Here is a 17,627-nt window from a genome sequence, read left to right as displayed (position 1 = left end):
CAAAACACCTGTGGGCAAAGCTCCAAAGAAAAATGGGAAGTGGTCTCAAGCCCAGAAAGAACTCATGGAAGAGCTCAAAAAGAAGCTTAAAAATCATATAAGAGAGGTAGAAAAAAATGGGAAAAGAAATGAGAGTTATGCAAGAGAATTATGAAAAAGGAGTCAACATCTTGGGAAACTGCTTAAAAAGCAGATTTGGACAAATGGAAAAGGTGATACAAACATCCACTGAAGAAAACAGCTCCTTAGAGAGTACAATTGGCCAAATGGAAAAGAAAGTGCAAAAGCTAATTGAGGAAAACAACACCTGAAAGGTTAGAATTGGGCAAGTGGAAGCTAATGACTCTATGAGACATCAAGAATCAATCAAACAAGTTCAAAAGAATGAAAAAATGGAAGAAAATGTAAAATATCTCATGGGAAAAATAACTGACCTGGAAAATAGATCCAGGAGAGACATACCTGAAAGTCATAATCAAAAGAAGGACCTGGACAGCACCTTTCAAGAAATTATCAAGAAAAACTACCCTGAGGCCCTGGAAACAGAGGGCAAAATAGGCATTGAAAGAATCCACTGATCACCTCAGGAAACAGATCCCAAAATAAAAAATCCAAGCTACGTTATAGCCACACTTCAGAACTATCAGATCAAGGAAAAAGTAGTACAAGTGGCCAGAAAGAAACAATTCAAATAATGGGGAGTCACAGTCAGGATCACACAGGACTTGGCAGCTGCAACATTAAAGGACTGGAGGTCATGGAACATGATATTCCAGAAAGCAAAGGAGTTAGGATTACAAGCAAGAATCACTTACCCGGCAAAATTAAGCATAATACATTAAGGGAAAAAATGGTCATTCAATGAAATAGAAGGATTTAAAACTTTCATAAGGAGAAGACCATAATTAAACCATAAATTTGACCTCCAATATCAAGACCCAAGAGAAGCATGAACAGGTAAAAAAGGAAAAGAAAACATAAGGGATTCAATAGAGCTAAACTATTTACATCCCTACACATGAAGATGATTGTAATTCTTAAAAATTGTATCATTAATAGTGCAGCTAGAAGGAAAAAAACAGACAAAAGGTATGAGCATAACATGAGTTTGAGAAAATGACATAAAAAATTTAAAAGATGAGAAGGAGGAGTGCAATGGGTGCAGAAGGAAGGAAGAGGTAGAATGGGGTAAACTATTTCACCTGAAGAGGCATGAAAGACCTATTACAGTGGAGCATAAGATGGGAGGGTGGGCAATGACCATTGCTTGAACCTTACTCTCATCTGTATTGGCTCAAAGAGGAAATCATGTACACAATCAGTTGAATAAAAAAATCTATCTTACCTGAATGAAGAGTAGGAGGGGAGGAGATCAAGTAAAGGGGGGAAGTGGGGACTGACAGAAGGGAGGGCAGATCAGAGGAGGTGGTATACAGAAGCAAAACACTGGTGAGGAGGGAAAGGGTGAAAGGAGAGCAAGGATAGACAAGAGGAAGAATAGGATGGTGGGAAATACACAGGTAGTAATCATAACTGTAATGTGAATGGGGTGAACTCCCTCATAAAACAGAAGCAGAGAGCAGAGTGGATCAAAAACCAGAACCCTATAGTATGTTGTTTACAAGAAACACACTTGATGCGGAGAGACACACACACAGAATAAAGGTAAGGGGCTGGAGCAGAATCTATTATGCTTCATCTGAAGTAAAAAAAAATGCAGGGGTAGCTATACTGATCTCAGATAAAGTAAAAGCAAAAATGGAACCTAATTAAAAGAGATAAGGAAACTACATCTTGCTAAAAGGTACCATAGACAGTGAAACAGTATCAATGCTAAATATATGTGCACCAAGTGGTATAGCATCCAAATTCCCAAAGGAGAAGTTAAGTGAGTTACAGGAAGAAATAGATAACAAAACTATACTAGTGGGGGATCACAACTGTCTTTTCTCAGAACTCAGTAAATCCAACCAAAAAATAAACAATAAAAAAAACTGAGGAGGTAAATAGAATATTAGAAAAGTCAGAGATGACAGACCTTTGGCATGAGTTAGACACAAAGGGTGACACCATAAGCAAATTACAATAGCAAGGAATAGTCTACCTGTCTGATCTATGGAGAAGGGAAGAATTCATGACCAAACAAGAGATAAAGAGCAGTACAAAATGTAAAATAGATAATTTTGATAGTATTGAATTAAAAAGCTTTTGTATAAATAAAACCAATGCAAGCAAGATTAGAAGGAAAGCAAAAAGATGGGAAGCAATCTTTACAGCAGTGTCTCTGATAAAGGCTTCATTTCTCAAATATATAGAGAACTGAGTAAAATTTACAAGACTGCAAGCCATTTCCCAAGTGATAAATAGTCAAAGGATAAGAACAGGTAGTTTTCAGATGAAGAAACCAAAGCTGTCTACAGGCATATGAATAAGTGCCCTGAATCACTTTTGATTAGAGCAACATTTCTTAAACTAACTGAATGCAGGGGTTGTGAAAAATTTGGCATCAGTAAAAGGTTTCTGAACACGCAATGACCAAAAATTAATTAAAAATCAAATGCATAATGAACCTGAGGTGTTTCTGGCAGTGGCTACCCATGTTACATCACACAACCTCACTGCAGCCTTGGTTCTGAACACACGATACGCACACTTTGCACTGTGCATGCTGTCACTCCATGCAACACCAATCAAAGCTGCCAGAAACACCTCAGCTCAGATTTGAGACTATTATATGTTATGAATTGCAGTGTTTTTACCGTACATACAAAATCATTAAATGAATTTTCGTTTGGGATTAGGACAGAATTTCCAACAATTTCTGAAATGGACCTAAACATACTTTTGACATTTTGTAGTATGTTTTCATGTGAAGTGGCATTCTGAGCATTGACAATTACAAAATCAAAATACCGATCAACTCTGAAAAATGTTGAAGACACCCTACAGCCTGCAGTATCAAATATTCTACCAGGTTTTAATTCTTTATGTAAAAATAAACAAGCACATCCATCTCATTAGTATGCAAATTTGCTTTCATCTTTAATAAATGGTAAAATTATATGTATGCCAAAGAATTGTTTTAAAAGAAATTTGGAACTTAAAATCTTGTGAAAATGAAAATGTGCTAAAAGTTTTCTTGACATGTAACTGGGAGCAGGGGGCAGAAATAAAATACTATTTAAAAAGTGAATGCTGGACACTAATAACATAGCAGTCCTTAGGGGGAATGATCTATTGTCCTAGGAAAAATGGGTGAATTAATTGGTTGAAGAACACGGTGAGGAAGAGGCTTTGAGCTGACCCTGAGGCCGTCATCCTTGCTCCGTCAGTCACTTCATCAACTTGACCCCATAGCGGGACTTAGAGATGGCTGTCTTCAATGATGAAGGGGCAGTGCGGCCAAGCGGATAGTGTTAGACTTGGAGACAGGAAGATAATAGAATGTGTTATATGAAATCATTTTCCAATTATTCAGCAAATGTTAAGTACCTATTCTACATAATTCTGTGTATAAAGTACTTAATACATATATATTTGTATATGTTTCTCTATACACTTAAGTGTCAAATACATAAATATGCACATACATATATACATGATAATCTGTGTATATGTTTATCTATCCACTCATCCACTTGTCTACCTGTCATGTCTGTATGTATATATGTATGTGTGCGCATAAGTCTCTATCCATCACACACAAGTCAAAAGATCCCCCTTCGATGTGATTGGTCCTCTTTGAAAATGAAGGATGAATAATAGCAGAAGTCTAATCTATCCTCCTTTAGAAACAGTGTAGTACAGTGCATAGAGAACTGATTGTGGAGTCAGGAGGACCTGGGTTCCAATCCTGCCTGTGACACATAAAGGCTGTGTGACTATACCTTTTGGTAACCCCAAGCAACTCTCTAAGACTCTAAGTTAAAGATGACTTGCCAGTTTGCATTGGTGGAGGGAATTTCCACACTAGAAGTTCACTACACTAGTGAATTCACAAATACTGACCCATTTCTCCTTCAAAAAAGAAAAAAATCATTGATAATTCTTAGTGAAGGGCAACCTCAAATTTAAGGCAGATTGGATGGAAGGACAGTTTCACTACTTTAAAAAGCTTGATTGTTCTTCTTATGGCATTTTGTGGAGAAAAGACCCTGTTGGAAGATGGAGACTAAGGGAGAATGACCTATTCTGGGTTTCCAATTTGCACTGGGGGAAAGATGAAATTGAATGCGACTGCCATTATCTTGATGAATGGGTTCATTCTTATGTCCTTTCTCATCTCTATAGGTACTTTCCATGGGCTGATCCTCTGCTAACAATCTGGGGAGGCCAAGCTGTCATGGGTCAGAGATTTGCAGGTTCCTTTCATCTCATCCCTGCCTCATAAACTGCAAGTGAGTGTTTCGTTATAGAGACTAACACTTGAAACCCTAGCCTGTCAAAGGCAAGATTTTCCATTCCCTCCCCTCCTTCATCTGTTTGATATTGTGCAGGACACTTGGTAATAACTCATTACTACTTCCTAACTCCTCCTTAGTGTAAAACTCCCTCTGGACCATTCCCCCAACTTGGATTTGTGCTGGTGAGTTGACTTTCCAGAGGAAGACTGATACTTCAAGTTCTAGGTATCACCCTGTAGGGTTGCATTCCTCAATTATCATTCATGAGCCCTCACTGGTATGCTTTCCATTAATGATCAGCCAATCCACTACATTAGCTCTTAGAAAAGACATTTCCTCTAATGTCAGAGTAAGAAAATAGTTACAAAACATTTCCTGTCCCCACCTCCTCAAACCTGGAGTGTACTCTCCACAAATACACACAGCATTCATGGAAAGAGTAAATTCAGAGCAAAATGGTGGTGAAGCACACATTTTGGATACATGTGTGGTAAAGACAACCCATAAGTCCTTGAAAGTCCTTTCTCTCTTTATAGAGTCCTTATGCAGCTCCTTCCCCTTGGATATAGGCTCTCTGTTGAGTAAATTGCCAGCTGAGTTCCCAGGCTCTTTTTCTCTCTATAGTCCAATTCTATTCTCTGCCAGCAGGGGTAACACTCTATCTTCTTCCCTCAGGTGACTGTGTCTCTGTATTTCCAACTGGCCCTTTAAAATTATATGATCAATGTGGTAGATAAGGAAAGGGAAAGCCCCGTCCACCACGCCACAGCTAGGATGTGTCAGAAGTGAGACTTGAACCCAAGGCTTCCTGACTGGCCCTCTAAGCACTACATTTCTCAATGATATTATTGCTGTTCATTAATAAGAGCTCAGGTTTGCAAAGCATTTCTTCCAGGATCTCAGTTGAGTCTCACAACAACCCTGTGAAGCAGCATTGGGTAGATGGTCTTTTTCAGATGATTCTCATCACAGACATGTATATAGCACTCTGTTTTGTAAAGCCTTTTCCATTACCTCTCATTTGACTCTAGAAAGAGCCCTGTGAGGCAGCTAGGTGGCATAGCGGATAGAGCACCAGCCCTGAAGTCAAGAAGGCCTGAGTTCAAATCTGACCTCAGACAAAACATTTGACACTTAATAGCTGTGTGACCCTGGGAAAGTCACTTAACCCCAATTGCCCCCACAAAAAAAATTCATGGAAACATTTTTTAAAAAAAGAGCCTTGTGAGGTATCACAGGTATTACTACCCCATTTTACAGATGAGGCTGCTCTTGTCATCAGTAAAATGGAAGCAATTGGAGGGCAGGATCATCTTCATTTTCGCCTTTGGATCCCCAATGCCTAGCACATAATAGACAACTAATAATGAATTGATGATATTGAAATGATATTAAACTGATAATATTGATTAACATTGAAGTGAAGATAAAAGATACTGAAACATTGGTAAAAATCTCTACTTCTGCCATGATAAGCAATTCTTTCCTACATACCCCGTGCTATGTCCCAGCAGCTAGCCCTCACCTCCCTGCCCTGACTGGCAGCAGTACTCTGTGCCCTTTCCTACTGTCTCCTTGTAATGGTCTTAACTGAAGGACAATTTAGCCTTTTAGGAATCTTCCTCTGTCATCCTTGTTGTTCTTGCCAGAGGATTGGCTGAGATGCCCAGCAGCAGTTTTCACATTGAGTCATTAAATATTTATTTGGTGATCTTTAAGCATGCCTGGGGCCCATAATGTGACAAAGTGGGAGCCCATTAACTGCAGAAACTGAGAGGCCCATTCCTCTTTGGAAGCAAGATACAGGACACTGTTCTGCTCTACACCTCGTTATTGAAATTCTGAGCGTTTCTGTTCTCAGAGTTCTTAGACAATTGATAGAATGAACCTTTTACCCTTGTTGTGAGTGGGGGAAGGGAAGGCTTTGAAGGTCCTGGGATCCTTAAAAATCACTGCTGATAATCATCGGGGCAAAAACTTGTAGCAAAGAAAGATAGCCTGATTGCTTCTCCCCTTCTCCCCAGGAGTGGAGATGTCGGCAGAAAGGAGCAGGGTCTGGAGACTAGGAACAACCCATGTCTAAGAAATCTCAGGTTGTGACCATTTGTGCAGGAGTCACATGGGATGGAGTGAGATCTGTGCAGTAGGTGTAGAGAGTTGAATCCAAGAAACATTTATTAGTTGCCTGCTTTGGGGAAGGCCCTTTGCTAAATGGTAAGGGATGCAAAGAAAAAATGTAAAATTGTCTATTCTCTCACAAGTAATAACAGTGGACCTGTCCATGGTGCTTTAAGGTTTGCTAAGGTTTACACCCCTAAGAAAGACAGTGTGGTGCAATGGAAAAATCTGTGGATCTTCAAGCAGAGGACCTGGCCAAGAATCCCACCTAGGCTTCTTGCTACCTGTGTGACCTTGGGCACTCTTCCGTAAAACAAGGAGGCTGGATTAGATGGCCTCTGAAGTGTCTTCCAGATGTGAATCTATGGTCCCATGGTTAGTCCCATTAAGCCTTGATATAAGCTTGTGAGGTAGGTGCTATTATTATCCCCATTTTACAGATAAGCAAACAGTCCCAGAGAAGGAAAGCGACTTGCCCATTTAGTGTTACTCAAGAGTCAGAGGCAGGATTGGAACTCAAGTGTCTTCCTAATGTCAAGTTTATCAAACTGTCACTGCACCGTCTCTCTGGGAGCTTACATTCCCCACTGGGGGAATGACCTTAGCAGTGGAAATATGACCTTGACAAATCACTTCCCCTCTTCTCTGGGCCTCAGTCTCTAACTTGTTGTTGAAGGACAGGCTTGGACCACGTGGTCCCTTCTAGACAGAGAAGTTCTTGACCCTTAATGTTCACGGTAGGCCCAACCCTGCATTTAGTACTGAGTGAGACCCACAAGGAGACAAAGACAGGGTCCCTCTACCTGATGATCTCAAAGGGCAAACAACACTAATACACAAAAAGCAAGAGAAGGGAGAGGGAACGTGGACTAATGGATGGAGGAGCTCTCATCAGAGCCACCAGGACTTTGCTCCAAGACCTGGGTGACACGCACACAGGTTGGGTGGCTGTGGATAAGCTTGGTGCTTTCTCTGCGCCCCAGGTAACAGCATTGTCTGCCTGGGCTAGGTAAGGGAATTCCCATTCTTGGAGTTCTCTAACCATGTGAAAGCACATTTTGGAACCCGTGCCCCTCCCCTTCAAAGACATTACTTAAGTGGTGTTAACTTATTCTGGACTAATCACTGCATGAAAGAGTTGTCCATAAGGTCCAGTTAAGCTTTGACAGTTTGTAACTTGATAACATCAATGTGGGCTTACCCATTGAAAGAAAGACCCTGGGATCCTGGGTTCAAATTTGACTTCAAATACTTCCTAGCTGTATGACCCTGTGCAAATCATTTAATATCTGCTTCCTCAACTGTAAAATGGGGATAATTATAGCACCTATCTCCAGGGGTTTCTGTGAGGATCAGGTGAGATATTTGTGAGAAGTGTTTGCCTATAAATGCTTATTCCCGTTCCAGGACTGAACACAAGTGTCTGATAATCATTTATTGAATTGACATCGGCCTAGATCCCTTGTGACTGGTGCCCAGAGTACCTGCCCCTCAAACTCCTCCTCCTTATCTTCACTCTGGAAACTTTTTATGCTAATGCCTTTGTGTTTTTTCAGTTCTAAATCTGAAATCAAACTTACCCTCCAGCACCATGTAAGCATATATATAAATACAAAGTATTAGTGAGGTAAATTCAAAGTAATTTAGTTTTTCCTTTTATTTTATTTTTTTACTTTTAGGCAATTGGGGTTAAGTGACTTGCCCAGGGTCACACAGCTAGGATGTATCGAGTGTTTGGTCTGAGACAGGATTTGAACTCAGGTCTTCCTGACTTCAGGGCCGGTGCTCTATCCACTGTACCATCCAGCTACCCCTAATTCAAAGTAATTTGGGAGTGGGGGCATTGGTGCAACTAGACAGTGCCTAGTTACGGTGCAGGTGAAACCTGGCATAGTAGAGTCCTGAGTTCAAATCCCTTCCCATACACTTACTAGCTGTGTAGCCCTGGGCAAGTCACTTGTAAGTTATCTGAGCCGTAGTTTCTTCTCCTTCATAATGGGAAAACCCACCTTTCACGGTTGTTGAGAGCACCAGATGAGACAAAGCCATTGAGGCTTGGGAGATTAAACAGTCAGGGATCAAAATGGGTCCAGAATGGGCAATACTTGAAGGGTAATGGAGAGCAGGCCAGGGCTGAGAACCAAGCATGGCAGGGTCCTCGACTCTACTGCCCATCTCCAGCTAGTCCATTCTCTCTCTATCCTTTATCATCAGCCTCCATATGACCAGTACCCAAGTATTCAATTAATTAAAATCCTATTTTGTGGTCTCTTTGTGGTGGGAACTGTGAGCAGCCCTGATAACCCTGGCTTTCATGGGTTTTCTAAGTTGCTTGAAAAATCCCAAAGCATTCTCACCATCCAGGAACTGCTAATTGGGGGCCAAGGTCTGGGACACCTCGATGCAAATAGAGCACACTCTGCTTGAGGAAGATGAGTGAGTCTTTTGGCCAGTGAAATCTTGCAGGGAGTGTGGGAAGAAAGGAGAGCATTTTGTGATAAATAGTGACTATAAATGCTGGTGCCTCAAAGCTGCTTTGTAGGGGAGAGTCTGCTGGGGTGTAATAGCAGCATTTATTGAAGAGAGGAATTATAGGGTAGCCATTAAAAAAATGGAGAGAGTGGTGATCCCATAGTTCACTGATGATCCCTTCTCCAGATGGTGACTGAGTGATTAGGATGGCTCCCAATGGGCTCAAACAACACCTGGGGGGATGGGCTCAGATTGGTCCCACAGCTGAGGAAATGGATTCATGAACTTGAAAGGGCAAAACTTCCCAAACAGGAAAGTTTTTCTTAATTCTCCTTTTTTCTTTTCTAACCCACTATAGTTTTCACCTTCGCCTCTAGGCTTGGGAGGAATGTTAAGGGTCATCTAATCCAACCTTGCTCATTTTATAGATGAGGAAACTGAGGCCCACATATGTTAAATGATTCAACCAAGGTCAACCAACCTATCAAGAAGCATTAATTATGCACCTATTGCATTCCAGGTGCTGTACTAGGCCCAGACCATTGGCCGAAACTGGTAGAACCAGGATCTTTAGACTCCAAAGTCTTTTCAAGTGACCTCCTAATAGAATCATAGATTTCCGGGCCAAAAGGGACCTTCATCCAACACTTTCATTTTACACGAGAGGATGAAGAGGGCCAGAGAAAGGAGGCAGTTTGTCCTGGTCACCTGGGCAGTGACTGGCTGATCTGTGATTTGATCTGAAGTCCTTTGGCTCTGTCCATGCTAAAGGCTGCTTCATCCAACTCATTCGTTTTAGCGATGAAGAAACTGATGAGGAAACTGGGTATCAAAGAGATGAAGCGGCTTGCCCAAAGTCACACATAGGAAATAGTAGAGCAGGAATTCAAATTCTCCTATGTTACTCTCTGGGCAGAGGGTAGGAATATACTTGGAAATTAAGGTGATATAAAAATAAAAGATTGCAATAATTTTTAGAAAAAGTAATTATAGCTTTGTGTTTAAAATCTATTCAATGTGTATAAAATCTATTTAATCTATTCCCCTCAGAGAGGGGAAGTGATTTAGGATCATGGATTTAGAGCTAGGATGGGCCTTAAAGTTCCTCCAGACCAAATATCCATTTTACAGAGGAGGAAACTGAGGCCCATAGGCAGAGCTGGGATGTGAACTAAGGTTCTCTGACATCAAATCTTGTGTTCTCACCCCCAACCCGAGCTGGCCAGGCCAAAGGCACATTTCTCCATTTTTTCCAGTCCTGTCACTTCTCTTTTTCATAAAAATAATCATATTTTCTATTTCCCAAGTTAGCTTTCTTAGCACTGATTCAAATTGTCAAGAAACCTTTCTTCAGGGTAAAGGAAATAGTTGCATTTTCTGTTGTGTGTCAGGAGTCAAACTCTGCTTCCATAATGTCTGATCTTAACTTAAAATATCATTGGCATCAGCTTGAATGCCAGACAAACGGGCGCCTCCTCACCATACTAATTGAACACAGAGCACCACTTGATTTAAATACCTATAGCTTCATCATCTTGTGCTTCCATTCTGTTCACCATGAGGTTGCTGATTAAAACCCTAAGCGAGTCATTATTAGCAACAGAGAGCCCTGGTCCCGTCTTACAATTTCCTGACCAGGTGCGGGCCTCCGGGAGTCACATTTAGCACGGCTGCCAGGCTCCTGAACAATCCAGCCAAAGAAGTGACTGATTTCTCGTTAGCATCACAGAGGAGCTTTGCGCAGATTGTCACATAAGACCTCGCTTTCTGAATGGGATAATGACTATTTTTGTGCTGGCAGAGAGAGTGTATGTTGAAAGAGAGTGTCAGAAAGAGTCCTTGTGAGCCAATATCTTTTAGTGAAGTCCCACCCCCCAACACAACCTTGTAGCTGGAGCTGGAAGGGACCTCAGAGGCTATTGCTTTCAACCCTCCCATCTTTTGGAAGGAGAGACTGAGGTGTGAAGAACTGGAAGGACACGTCTAAGCTCCCATAAACTGAATCTAGAGTTGGAAGGGCTGTTAGATGCCATCTCGTTTAAGCCTGCCTAGTTTTAAATGAGGAAGCTGAAACCCAGAGAGGTTAGTTACCCGGAGGCAGTATAGTATGATGTAAAAAGTATTTATTCAGACTCAGAAGTCCGGAGTCAAAATCCCAGCTCACCACATATGTGACCTTGGGCACTTTACTTCCTCAGCCTGTGTCTTTGTTCCTTGTCTGTAAAAATCAAGAATTGGTCAGATGGTCTTTAGCTCTAAATGGGTGGTCTGCGCTGCTTGGGTAGCTTCTCACAGAGTGTGGCATCTCAGATTGACCCATCCAGACGCTGTTAGACTGGATCAAGCAGGTTCATCTGCCGAGTTGTATCCTGACTGGGCTCAGCCGCTGCTGGGCTGGGCTGAGTTACGTGGGTCTGGGCTGCTTTCTGAATGACGTGGGAGCATAGATCTAAAACTAAAAGGGACACCAGAGATCACATGGTTCAACCATCTCATTTTACAAATGAAATACATGAGGCCCAGAGGTTAAATTACTGGTCCAAGGTTACATAGGTAAGTAGAGCTGGGATATGTACCCTAGCCCTTTGACTCCAAATCTAGGGCTCTTTCTATAGTACCTACTCCTCTTGACCATTCTGTAGAGGGGTCCAGTAGTCATGAATGTACCACAAATAGGCCAACTTCTAGGGGTAATGTCAAACATTTGGAGCCAAAGGACTGAATTTGAATTCCTGCTCTACCATTTCCTATGTGTCACTTTGGGCAAGCCGCTTTATCTTTTTGATACCCGGTTTCCTCATTTGTGAATCAAGGGCATGATGGTCTCAAAGGGCCCACTATATCCATATAACTCGCAGTCAGAACTCATTTCTCGAGCCCTTTATTCTGGTGTCTTGGAATGAAGATAGATCTCCTTCTTGTCCTCCCCATAGTGCTCTTAATAGATTTTAAACACAAAGTTATAATTACATTTTTAAAAAAATTATTGCAATCTTTTATTTTTATATCACCTTAATTTCCAAGTATATCCCTACCCTCTGCCCAGAGAGTAACATAGGAGAAAAACAAGTTCAGTAAAACTAAGCATCACTTGAACCATGTCTGACAGTCGATGTGATGGCTCCCACTCATCGTCTGCACTTCAGGAGAGGTTGGGAATGCTTACTCTCTTCTCTTCCCAGGGCCAAGTGTAGTCATCATTGCAGGGCTCAGCTTCACTTGGTTCATTGTTATTCCCATTTCCATGGATGGTTGCAAAGTTTGGGTATATTATTTTCCTGGATCTGCCGACTTCAGTCTGTATCAGTTCTTATAAATCTTCTCATATTTCTTTGTATCATTCACATTCACATTCACATTTGTATTATTCACATTCACATTCACATTAAGCACAGTCATTTTCCAATATATAAATGCACCGTAGTTGAACCATTTCTCAACTGATAGACATCTACTTTGTCTCCAGTTTGCCAACTTATAGCTATTGATGAAAAATTTGCTTTCAGCACCATAGACCAAACATAACATCTAACAAATGATTTAAATCAACAATTACTGAGTTCCAGCTTAGTACAGTGCCTGGCACACAGTAAGTCCTTCCTAAATCCTTGTTGCCTCAGGTACACACTGCACCATTAAGCACCGGAGGGGATACAGGAAAAAGAAAAGGAAATGTGGCTCCTCCCTTCCGTGAGCTTACATCCTAAATGTGGAGCTCAAAATGGAGCACAGATATCAGGGCAGCGGTCATGTAATGAGAAGAGACAATGAGGTGCTTGAGCAACAGCAAATATTATGAATAATAATAACTAGCATTTATATAGCACTTTAAGGTTTACAAAGAACTTTTCAAATATTATCTCATTTTATCCTCACAATAACCATTATTATCTCCATTTAACAGATGAGGAAACTGAGGTAACCAGAAGTTAAGGTACTTATTCAGAGTCACTGATTACTCTAAGCTAGTCAGTGTCTGAGGTAGGATTGGAACTCAGGTCTGCGCCCACTCCCAGGCCTGGGCTTTAGCCATTTCACCATATAGATACCCGAAGAACCCAGGGATAGAGTGCCAGGGAGGATGGTTTGTGTTTCAGGGGCAATGATGTTTGCTTGGTAGCTTCATGCAGACCCACAAATGATCTCCCAGGAGAAGTCTAAATTTATTTCCCCTGGCTTGTACTCCTTCCTCATACCAACCTCTTAGCATCCCTCGTTTCCTTCAAAGCTCAACTCAAGCCCAACCTTTACATGAGACCTTTCCTGATCCTCCTCTCCCCTGCCCTTCCTCATTCTTCCCCTCTCTTTTCCTTCCACTTCCTTGTACTTGTTTTATACATGCATATATGCAGATTTGGGAAGTTACATATGCAAATGACTCCTCAAAGACAGTGATTGTTTTGTTTCTGCCTTTGTCTCTTCAGTGCCGGGCATATAGTAAGTTGTTAATAAATATTCATTGATTGATTGATGGATTGATCTGCCCTGAAGTGACATTTGTGTTTCTTGACAGTATATCCCTGGAACAAATGATATTAACCAAAAGAAAATATGCTTAGAGAGAAAATGTGTTTCCACTGTCTTTAGAACTTCATCATCTGAATCAGTGACTTTTTTTCAATGTAATTTAGCACCTAATTTTACCAGACCAATCTGCATTTAAATATGGAATAAACATCCTAACTAGAAACCAAGTCCCTGAAGACACAAATCTCTTGGCCCACCAAACCACTACCATCCCAGATAAAGAAGAAAATCCAATATATTTTTGAAATCATTTAATGTCAGAAAGGGATAGAATTGATTATATAAACTTTCCAAGGAGCACAACAAACAGAATTCTTAGCTGACCTTGTAATTAACTCTTGAAAGTAGCAGGTCTGATGGAAAGTGATGATGTCTGATGGTCCAAGGGGGAAGCCTTTATTAGTACACAGCTTCCAAGATGGGCTATACAGGGAGATGCTCAAAAGCCAATGAACTTCTCTTGCATGAATGAGTCCTGGGAGATAAAATAGACGGTTTAATTACACAGAATATACACATTTCCTCTCATTTCTAGAATTTTTCATTTGATGTTTTTACTAATAGCTTGGAGAGGAGATATTCATTTGCTCAGTATCTCAGTGGGAGACTCCAAACCTGTTAGCACTGAATTATTTTCTTTTCTTAAAAATAAATGTAAATTAGACATTTATTGCTCTACAGCTAGAAAAAATTATTCCTTTATGCAAAAGAATATTTAATAATAAAAAACCCATGCCAGAATTGGGAAAAGCATTTAAGAGAGTCACCATAGGAGATTTTTCTCCTCTGGTAATACTGGGAATGTATGGGTTAGAAAGTACATCAAACGTATGTACACAGTCATCTTAGCATGTGCATTTGTAACATGTATACTTCTCAGTTGGTAAACCCTTCAAAACTTTGGATTCAGGTGAAATGTTTTGAACAACGTTGTTCTTCAGTCATTTTTCAGTCATGTCTGATTCTTCATGACCCCATTTGGGGTTTCCCTGGCAGAGATCCTAGAGTGGTTTGCCATTTCCTTCTCTAGCTCATTTTACAGATGAGGAAACTGAGGCAAACAGAGTGAAGTGACTTGCCCAGGGTCACACAACTACCAAGTGTCTGAGCCAGATTTGAACTCAGGAAGATGAGTTTTCTTGACTCCAGGACTGGCATTCTATCCACTTTACAGTTATTCAAATATGCCTCAAGCCCAATTCCAGTGCACACTCTACTCACAGAGCCTTAAACCCAATAGCTATAATATTTAATTGATATAAAGTAGCAAAGGAAATTTTAAAAGAAATTTAAGCATTATAACAATTCTCAGCCAGTCTTACAAAAAATGAATCTTTCTGGAAAACTGGAACAAGGATAAGAAAGCTGTCTCCTGTTTGGGCAAACAGTGGTTTCCGTTGCCTGCATGGAGATCTTAGGTGGGGTTATTTGCTTAGTTTGCTCTCATTTTGCCAAGGTTCTATGTATACTCTTCGGCTTGAGAATATCATTGCTTACTTGCTCAAGAAAACACTTTTCCTCATCCCCACCCCCCTCTGACCACTCCCCAACTATGTCCTCTCTGCCCCAAAAACTCTTGAATCAGCTGCTTCCTTTTTAGACCGTGTGACTCTCAGAAAGTCCCACCATCACCAATCAAAGTCTTGTCCTCATGACTCAACCACTACATATCCCGACACAGCCTTCTAAGACAGGACTCACTGGAATTTCTCTCATTGAGCGATGCTCTTTAGGCTCCGAGCAGCAGGAGAAATGAAGTCCTGGAGATTTCTCTCCTCAGCAGTGCCTACTGCAAACAAATAAGTTATGAAGAAACAAGGAAGGTAAGGTATGCTCTATACAAAAAAGGAGAAGATGATCATATTTTTGAACTACTTTTTGTTCTTCCAGGCATTTATTAAATGGCCGTGATATTCCAGCACTATGCTAGGAACAGGATATACAAAGACAAGACAAGGAAAAAGGAGATAGTCTCTGCCCCCAAGGAAAATGAGGGTTGAATCACTTGTCAGCAGTCGCCATTGAGGTTTGCTTTCACTTTCTCACCTCCCCACTCATTTCTCACCCTCTTGCATTCTCACTTCCAGTCTCATCATGTGATTGAAGCTGCTTTCTCTAAGGTTAGAGCTGATCCCTTAACTGAAATCAAATGGGATACTCACTACCATTCCCTGAGTGGTGACATTCAGAGAAGTTCATGACAATGAGCAAAGTTGTCTGGAAGGTTCCATGATGGGCATATCTTTCATGTGGAGGCTGAAAAAGAAAGGCTGATTCAGAATCACTGTTAACTCTTGAACTTGAAATAAATCAATGATGATGAAATCTATGACGTAGAAAAAGCCATTGAGACGAAAGAAGCAAATGAATGGGAATGAATGGATGAAACCAAAGTCTCTACAAAGCTTTCCTTAGTCTGGTAAAGAAGGACAATATGGAGGGGCTTGAGCATGAAGAGTCTCCATACTGTTTCCCAAACTTGTCTCTCCATTTCCCCCCTCCATGCCTTTCCACTAGCTGTCCCTCCTGCTTGGAATGCACACCCTCCTCATTTCTGCCTCACAGAATTCTAAGCATCCTCCAAGACTCAGTTTAGTTTGCTGTCTCCTATGGGAAGCCTCCTTATTCTTAGCTAGTCCCCCCCCTTAAAATGACCACCTATATGCTTATCTGTTTATGGGTTGTATCACTCTCGCTCCTTCCTTCACCACTGCACAAAAAGTAAATTCTTTGAGATAGAGACTATTTTCAATTTTGATTTCATATCTCCAGTACCTAATACAGTGCCTTGCACATAGTAGGCACTTAATAAATGCCTACTAGATTTAATTTCATTGGCAATCACAAAAGTTGAACCTGTTTCAAGAAGATGAGTGGGAAATAGGAAAGAATGTGTTGTAAAGGGTACAGAAGGTCGAGCAGCTTTTGGCTTTGGTATCTGTTTCTTAGAAACCTTTTAAGCGCTGGTTTTTCCAGTGTGGTGAAAGATCCCATGGTACTTACTGATTCTCTTGCTTTATTGGTAAGTCTGGGATGTTCACTTCTGAATTAGCACAATGCAACAGCCTCAAATCCCTGACATGTCACCTCTTTTATATTGAGATCAAGGAAAAACTGATTGTACAAATCCTGGGTTCGGGGGCAGCAGGGCTGTTATTAATCCTCTACTGTATGCCTGATTCTCTACGCCTCAGTCAATGATTAGCTGTGGCAAGAGCTTGAGCAAAAGCAAGGCCATGTTCAGTTGCTCTGTGATGGAAGGTATGCTGGTGGATGAGGAGGAACTGTATATTACCTGTGCTAGAAAGGTTATGCTCAGTTAATCTTTATTAGCGCAGGGGATGACAAGGATGTTTCCTGAAAAAAAAAACAATTTCATCATGGTAGATGCAGAGTCTATGAAAATACAAAGCTCTGTGGCTCAGTCCTAGCACGAGCAGATCAGATAGACACTTACTGCCTCTGTCCTGAGCTCTGACATTCAAAGGGAAGGGCTCATTTCTTTTCCCATCTAAGAATGTCTCTTCCCAGCCTGGAGACATTTCTTTCCTGAAGGACCTTCCTTTGTGGGAACAAGCTAAAGCCTGATTTTCTGACCCCCTCCACAAGTGCAAAGTCAACCTTTTATAGGACTATTTCTGTTCTGAACATTAATGATCTGTGCCTATAATCACGAAAACTGGCATTGACATGCATCTTAATGTTTACAAAGTACTATCTTATTTGATCTTCAAAATCCGTGCAATCTTATTTGATCTTCAAAATGACTCAGAGAGATTATATGCTATCTTGTCCCATTTTACTGAAGAAGAAACTGAAGCTGAGAGGTTAAAAGTAACTTGTCCAGAATCGCATAGCAAAATGAGTGTCTGAAGCAAGATTTTAATCCAGGTCTCTCCTGACTCCAAATCCAGCACTTGATCCACTTTTATTTTTGTTCAGTTATTAAGTTATGTCCAACTCTTCATGACCCCGTGGATCATTTCCATGTGGTTTCCTTGGCAAAGATATTGGAATGAGTTGCCATTTCCTTCTCCATGGCACCTACTATACCATTGAGGATATAGCACTGAGAGCTTGACAGGCCCTTAGCGAGCAGTTGGACCT

At 41.0% G+C, this 17,627-nt stretch overlaps 1 protein-coding gene across 3 annotated transcripts in view; it reads left to right on the top strand.

Moving 5' to 3' along the window:
• The first annotated feature begins 15,167 nt into the window (after nt 1-15,167).
• NPY (neuropeptide Y) overlaps nt 15,168-17,627 on the top strand; it is a 32,909-nt gene continuing 30,449 nt past the window's right edge. Inside the window, exon 1 of one of the 3 annotated variants that reach the window (XM_027872004.1) lies at nt 15,168-15,343. The gene's annotated coding sequence lies outside the window, so the exon portion shown is untranslated. Of the gene's footprint in view, nt 15,349-17,627 lie in introns of all 3 variants that reach the window. The other 2 variants (XM_027872002.1, XM_027872001.1) reach the window with 2 other exon arrangements.

The sequence above is a fragment of the Vombatus ursinus genome, unplaced genomic scaffold (assembly GCF_900497805.2).
Source record: "Vombatus ursinus unplaced genomic scaffold, bare-nosed wombat genome assembly UNPS02014799.1, whole genome shotgun sequence".
In the NCBI taxonomy this organism is placed as follows: Eukaryota; Metazoa; Chordata; class Mammalia; order Diprotodontia; family Vombatidae; genus Vombatus; species Vombatus ursinus.
The sequence above is the reverse complement of the archived record's forward strand: the minus strand, read 5'-3'. Positions and strand labels throughout refer to the sequence as shown.